Genomic DNA, 7,209 nt, shown 5'->3' with positions numbered 1-7,209 from the left:
AAGGTAGTGAGATGCACACTCTGCAGCCAGGATCAGAGGTGAGCCTTCCAGGAACTGGATCCCATGATTTCTGAGAGCCTGAGAGTAGAAAAGTCGGGGTTAAAGAGCTCATATGGAAACGCATAGCATATTAGTAAAGGAACCTGGACATATCTGACTCAGATGAAAGACAGATTTATATTGTACAGAAATAAATCTGAACATCAAGTAATAAAACTTTTTTAAAGGATAGAATTAAAATGCAGAGGCCTCAAAAAGATGAAAGGCAAATGGCTGAGAAACACTTTTATAAAATGTCCAGAATCATTAGTCATCAGGGAAAAGAAAATTAAAATGTAGATTTCAACTTATCCCAGTTAGAGTGACCAAGATGAATAAAACAAATGACAGCACATCCTGGGGAGAATGCAGAAAGAGGGGAAAATTTCTCCAGAGTGCTAACTGCTACAGGCACTATGGAAATCAGTGGGCAGTTCTCAAACAGCTGAAAGTTGATCTACCACAAGATTCAGCTATGCCACCCTTGAGTATATGACCAAAAGACTCTACATATTACTGCGGAGATGTAGTACATTGCTCATCCATCTTCATTACTGCTATGTTTGAAATAGCCAGACATTAGAAACAGCCTAGAGTTCTATCAACGATGAATGGATAATGAGAATGTGATAGCTCTGTGTGTGAGTTTATAACATTCAGCTTTTCGGAGAAAAATGGAATTATGAAATTTGCAGGAGAATGGATTGAGGTAGAAACAATCATCCTGAGTGAAGTAAGTGTCCCAGAAAGATAAAGGCTGCAGTTTCTCTCCCGGTATATTCTTGTTTTGTACTGTCTCTTTAAATCAATGCATTCTTAATTATTTGACATTTATATAGAACATTATAGCTCAGGATAAGAGTGCAGGTATTAGTTGTTCTAACCTTGGTTTAGACTCTATCAAGACAAGGATCATTTCAACAACTAACTACCTATCAGAGCTATCCAGGTACAGATATTTAGCCTTGTTACCTCTGACTTTACTTTCTGAGACAAACATCAAAGATTGGGACAAATGTGGTTCACACAACTTGTAAAGGCTCCTGAAATAGAGTGGGAAGAGCTAAAACTATACCTGAGTATTTAGCTGTACAAAACACAAATCTTACCCAAGAATGTTCTGCCCCAATCCAGTGTTCATGCCGTGATAGAGACACCTAATCTGACCAAGAACTGTAGTGTCTTACCAATTGGTTTGTGTGAATATTTTGTATGCCTTTATTGAAAGATAATTTTTGCATTCTCATGCATAGTTACAATGATACTGATACAAGTTGGGGAGCCACAACCATGAAAACTTCAATCAATGCCAGGCAGTGGTGATGTATGCCACCTTTAATCCCAGCCCTCATGAGGCAGAGGCAGGTGGACCTCTGTGATTTCAAGGCCAGCCTGGTCTACAGAGCAAGTTCCGGGACAAGCTCCAAAGCTACAGAGAAACCCTGTATTGAAAAAAAAAAAAAACCAAACCAAATAAAAAGGGAGAGGGAAGAAAGCTTCAACCAAATTATAGATCCTGAAGTGTCCGGAGAGGTGAAAACAATAACATATGGTCATCAAACACACCTCTTTTTCTCTAATTCTTCTTTTATTATTGTTCTCTTATATTTTACATCCTGATCATAGTTTTTTCTTCCTCTTCTCCCAATCCCTCCTACCTCTCCTCAAGATCCATTCCTCCTCCATTTCCCTTCAGAAAAAGATAGGCCTCCCAGGGATATCAACCAAACATGGCATATCAAGTTAAAATAAGACTAGGCACCTAGCCTCATTTTAAGGCTGAAGGAAGCAACCCAGTAGGAGGAAAAGGATCCAAAAAGCAGGCAAAAGAGACAGAGACAGTTGCCACTGCTACTGGTAAATGTCCTACAAGAAGGCCAAGCAACACAACCTTATACATATGTGTAGAGAGCCTGGTTCAGACCCCTACAACTCCCTGGCCATTGGTAGTCTCTGTGGGCCCTTATGAGCCCAAGTTAGTTGATTCTGTGAATTTTCTTGTGGTGTCCTTGACCCCTCTGGCTTCTGCAATCCTTCCCCTCTTCCACAGGATCCCCCAAGCTCTGACTAATGTCAGTCTGTGGGTCTCTGCATCTGTTCCCATCAGTTGCTGGATGAAGCCTCTCTGATGATTATGCTAGGCTCTGGTCTACTAGTACAGTAGACCACTGTACAGACACTGACTTTTTTTCCTGGCCTCTGGTTGCTGGCCCTCCAGGCAGTGTTAGGTGTTGGCTCCCTCTTGTGACATGGGTCTCAAGCTGGACCAGTCATCAGTTGTCAACTTGCTCAAGTTCTGCCCCAGCTTTACCCCAGCACATCTTGCAAGCAGGGAAAAGTGTAGGTCAAAGGTTTTGTGGGTAGGTACCCCAATCCCTCCATTGAAAGCCTTGCCCGCTTACAGAGATGGCTGGTTCAGGCTCTGTATATCCCAATACTAGGAGTCTTTGCTAGAGTCACCCTAGTAGATTCCTGGGAGTTTCCATTGCAATAGACTTGTACCTTGCTGGTGAGATGCACCCCGCCCCTCCGCAATGCCAGTTGTCTGTCTCAGCATTTTCTCCCTCCAGTCCCCACCTCTTCCCATCCCTGCATACTCTGATTTTCTTCAAATCTTATAGATCTTTTTTTTTTTTTTTTTTTTTTTTTTTTTTTTTTTTTTTTTTTTTTTTTTTTTTTTTTTTTAGTTTTTTCGAGACAGGGTTTCTCTATAGCTTTGGAGCCTGTCCTGGAACTAGCTCTTGTAGACCAGACTGGGCTCAAACTCACAGAGATCAGCCTACCTCTGCCTCCCAAGTGCTGGGATTAAAGGCGTGCGCCACCACCCGGCTCATAGAGATCTTTTATCTTCTACTAACATACCTCTTTGCACACAGGAAGCAGTGCTGCAGAACTAGGTTCTGGCCATGGGCCAAAGAGCAGGCCAGTGACTCTGATCCAGTCCAATTGAACTGTGTGCTGGAGCTAGTCAGGGCCAGTCAGCTTTCCAATGGAATCTGAATCACCCAGGCTCAGTTACATGCTCATCAATGCAGAGAGAAATCTAGACTCTCAAGGGGATCCTTATTCCATGGCTGGCTTTTCAGATCAAGATCCTAGATAGAGGCCATGTGATGTACTCAGAGACCAGGATGGACACAGATACATTTAAACCCCTGTCCACAAGACAGACACTGAAATTTCTTGTACAGACTCTATAGCATCTGTGAGATGCAGACCATGCTCATGATTTGGAGGGAACAAATCCATCCAGATTACTTTCATTAAAATATCTTAGAATGGTGGAGATGGCAGAACTGAAACACATGATTAATATTCAGGTAAGAAGGCGGGAGACTGGACAAGCTGCAGGGATGTGTCTAGGGGCTGAGTACATCATGGGTGGAAGTGCCAAACCAGCACAGACCATGGAGACAAAGCAGAAATGAAATCTGAGGGCCTGAGACTGAGTCTCTGGAAATCCCAAGCAGACAGACTGAGAAGGACCCTTCCCTACCAACTCACTGCCTTGGGATGCAGACTCAAAGGGACATGAGACCTTCACTCTCAAAGTGGGTGTGGTCCTGCTTAAAGGCCTTCAAGGCTTGTCTAGAAAGAGACCACCTGGAGATCAGCCCCTCTCCTGCCACTGTCTCTGGACCTTACTGGGGCCACAGGTGAAGAAGAAAGATACCACCTGGAGACCAGCGCCTCTCCTGCCACTGTCGCTGGACCCTACTGGGGCCACAGGTGAAGAAGAAAGATACCACCTGGAGACCAGCCCTTCTCCTGCCACTGTCTCTGAAGCACAACTGCTCCACTGCAGGTTAAGCTGGGCTGGCAATCACTGTATCTGCTGCTGTTACCGTCCCTCCCCACCCCACACACTATACGGGGGAAACGTAAATTCAGCGTGGACTAACTCACGCAAAATAAAAGAAGCAAAAGGAGTGGGAATATAAGAGAAATAAAGCATAAAGGAGAAAAACATCCACCCTAACAATGTGCAAAACTGAACACACACGAAGACATCTACCATCATCACGCCTTCAAATAGAGGAGCTCACCACCAGAATCAAGGGGGAAAAGGGTTGAAATATCTGAATACCATTCCAGGTTCTACTTTACAGAGGATCCATGATTGCATGTAGGACTCAAACTGATGGTTTAAGCATGAAGTAAGCAGATTAACTCAGGGCCCAGATAAGTGATTTTCATTCACTTAGCAAAGTGAATGAAAAGGCCAGCAACTGGAGAGGGTAATTAAAGACTCAAAGGAAAAAAATAGCAAAGTAACTAAGACTCTGAGAGCAAACAGAAATGCTGCCAATCAATCAGAAGCACAGCTGAAAGTTCCAGCAGCAGAGGAGACTAACAAAAAAAGGAATTTCCAGACTGGAGGATGACATCAAGAACCATACCAACCACAGTTCCCCATGTGGCTGGTATGTAAAATAAATTTAAAAAATTTTAAATTTAAAAAGAGAATACAATACATTGAGGTGTATGTAAAGAAAGGAATGAGTAGGGCTGGAGAGATGGCATGGATCACTCTGAGAAGGGGAAATAGATGAGATCTGCTGGATAAACTGGGGGTGGGAAGGAGGATGGGGGAGGACATGGGGGATGGAAAGGAACATCAGGGATCAGGGATGGTCAAGCTGAGAGAGGGGCCATTATGATGTTAGAGAGAAACCTGGTGCCAAGAAAACTCTCATGAATCCACAAGGATGACCCCAGCAAAGACTCCTATCAATTGTGGAGAGGGTGCCTAACTGGTATTCCCTTGTAATTAGATTGGTGACTACTCAAACTGTCATCACAGAACCTCCATCCAGTAACTGATGCAGATCCAGAAGCAGATGCAGAGATCGACAGCCAAGCACACTGGGCTGAGGACCAGGAGTTCTGTCAAAGCGAGGGAGAAGGGATTATATGGGGGTGGGGTCAAGATCATGAGGGAAAACCCACAGAGATAGCTAACCTGAGCTTGTGGGGGCTGGTGGACTCTAGACCAACAGCTAGGGAGCTTGCATGAACCTACCTAGGCCCTCTGCATGTGGGTGACAGTTGTGTAGCTTGGTGTGTTTGTGGGGCCCCTAGCAGTGGGATGGTGTGTTTGTGGGGCCCCTAGCAGTGGGACCAGGATCTGTCCCGAGCACATGAGCTGACTTTTTGGAACCCATTCCCTTTGGTGGGATGCCTTGCTCAGGCTTGTCCTGCCTCAGTTTGATGTGCCACGTTTTGTTGATTCCCATGGGAGGCCTTACCCTTTCTGAGGAGTGGATTGGAGAAGTGGGGTATGAAAGAATGTGGGAGGAGGATAGGAAAACTGTGGCTTGTATGTAAAATAAATTTTTAAAAATTTAATTTAAAAAAAGAGCACTGGCTGCTCTTCCAGGGAACCTAGATTCAACTCCCAAGACCCACATGGCAGCTCCCAGCTGTCTGGAGCTCTAGTTCCAGGGGATCCGACACCCTCATATACACATGCATGCAGACAAAACACCAATGCGCATAAAATTAAATTAAATTTTTAAAAAAGGAATGAATGTGTCCAGCCAAATCTGTGGCATACAATCAACCAACCCACAAAGGGGTAGAGCATGGTGAGATAATCTACAGGCACTAATGAATTAAACAACAAAACTAGAGCCAGTGTTTCCCAAATTTATAAAGAAATAATCATACACACACACACACACACACACACACACACACACACACACACCAAATAAATACAACAGAGAGGAGCCAAACAAAGACATATCATAGCCAAGGTATCAAAAATGTGAACCCCAGAACCTGTCTTAGGTGTTATAAGGGGAGATTGTCAACCCATCTACCAAGGCTCTCAAATCAGCAACCCCAATAGCCAGGAAAGCTTGAAATGATAGATTCCCAGCCCTGAAAGTCACTGGCTTTTCAAACACAGTTGCTGTGCCCAGCAGAGTTCTCTTCCATTTGCTGGAGGGGTAAGTGCATGTCAAGACAAGCACAGACCAAGGCAGTCCTCGAAGCTAAGCTGGCAGTGCAGAACTTACTTGTAACAGTCCTGACAGCAGTGGGAAGAGGGGCGACTGGAGAAAGGAGAGCTTGAAAGTAGTCAGTACCTTGTAAAGAATATGCCCCTCTGAGACTTCACACTGCCCCAGATGAAGGAAACAGCATCAGGATTAGATGTAGATGGCAGCTGGGAAATGCAAATACTTGCTAAAAGATGAGATCCTAGGGTGGGAAAGATGGCTCAGCACTTAAGAGCACTTGCTGCTCATCCAGAGGACCCAAGTTTGATTCCCAGTGCCCACATGGGAGCTCACCCCTGTCTGTAACTCCCCACCCAGAATTGACACCCCCACACAAACATACACGCAGGCAAACACCAATGTACATAAAATAAATTATATATAAATTATTTTATTTATGTATAAATACATTTATAAATACAAATTTATATTATATATGAATTCATATATATATATATAATAGATATATATGATGAGTAGCCAGGTGGTGGTGGTGGCACCTGCCTTTAATCCCAGTATTGGAGAGGCAGAGGCAGAGGCAGAAGGATCTCTGTGAGTTCAAGACCGGCCTGACCTACAAAGCAAGTTCCAGGAGAGCCAGAGCTGTTGCACAGACAAACCCTGCCTCAAAATAAACAAACAAATAGATAGACAAATAAATAAATAAAAGATGAGATTGTGGGATCCTATGCCAGTACATACAGCTGGGAGTTTTAGGAACATGGAAAAGGTCTGGGGTGTAACTTCCCATAAAGAACACCAGAATTGTAAGGAATCCTTCCTGAATCCTTGGCTGGAGCACATGCTAAGATGGAGAAAGGAAAGAAGATGGTAAAATTGTGTATGAGGATAAAGAGATGGAGCGAAAATAAGAACGAGGAAACATTACAGTTGACAGGAACCATGAGACAAAATACCTGATAAGATCCCAAGCTGGGAAAGGGACATACCTCCTTCTCATTCCAGGCCCCAGTATCTGGGACTCCTCACTGGAGGTGACTGCAGCCCAGGCAGGTGTGTTAAGAAGGCTTCCTAAGCGCACTCACAATTAAATTTCACACAGAATGGCAGAATGTTTCCTCCCCGTGGGCATGGACCCCGTGGTACCTGACACATCCATGGCCTTGATTTAGCGCATCACTTTGGGGCACCCAGAGGAACGCTG

This window comes from Microtus ochrogaster, unplaced genomic scaffold (assembly GCF_000317375.1).
Source record: "Microtus ochrogaster isolate Prairie Vole_2 unplaced genomic scaffold, MicOch1.0 UNK139, whole genome shotgun sequence".
NCBI lineage: Eukaryota > Metazoa > Chordata > Mammalia > Rodentia > Cricetidae > Microtus > Microtus ochrogaster.
Note: the sequence above shows the minus strand (reverse complement) of the source record.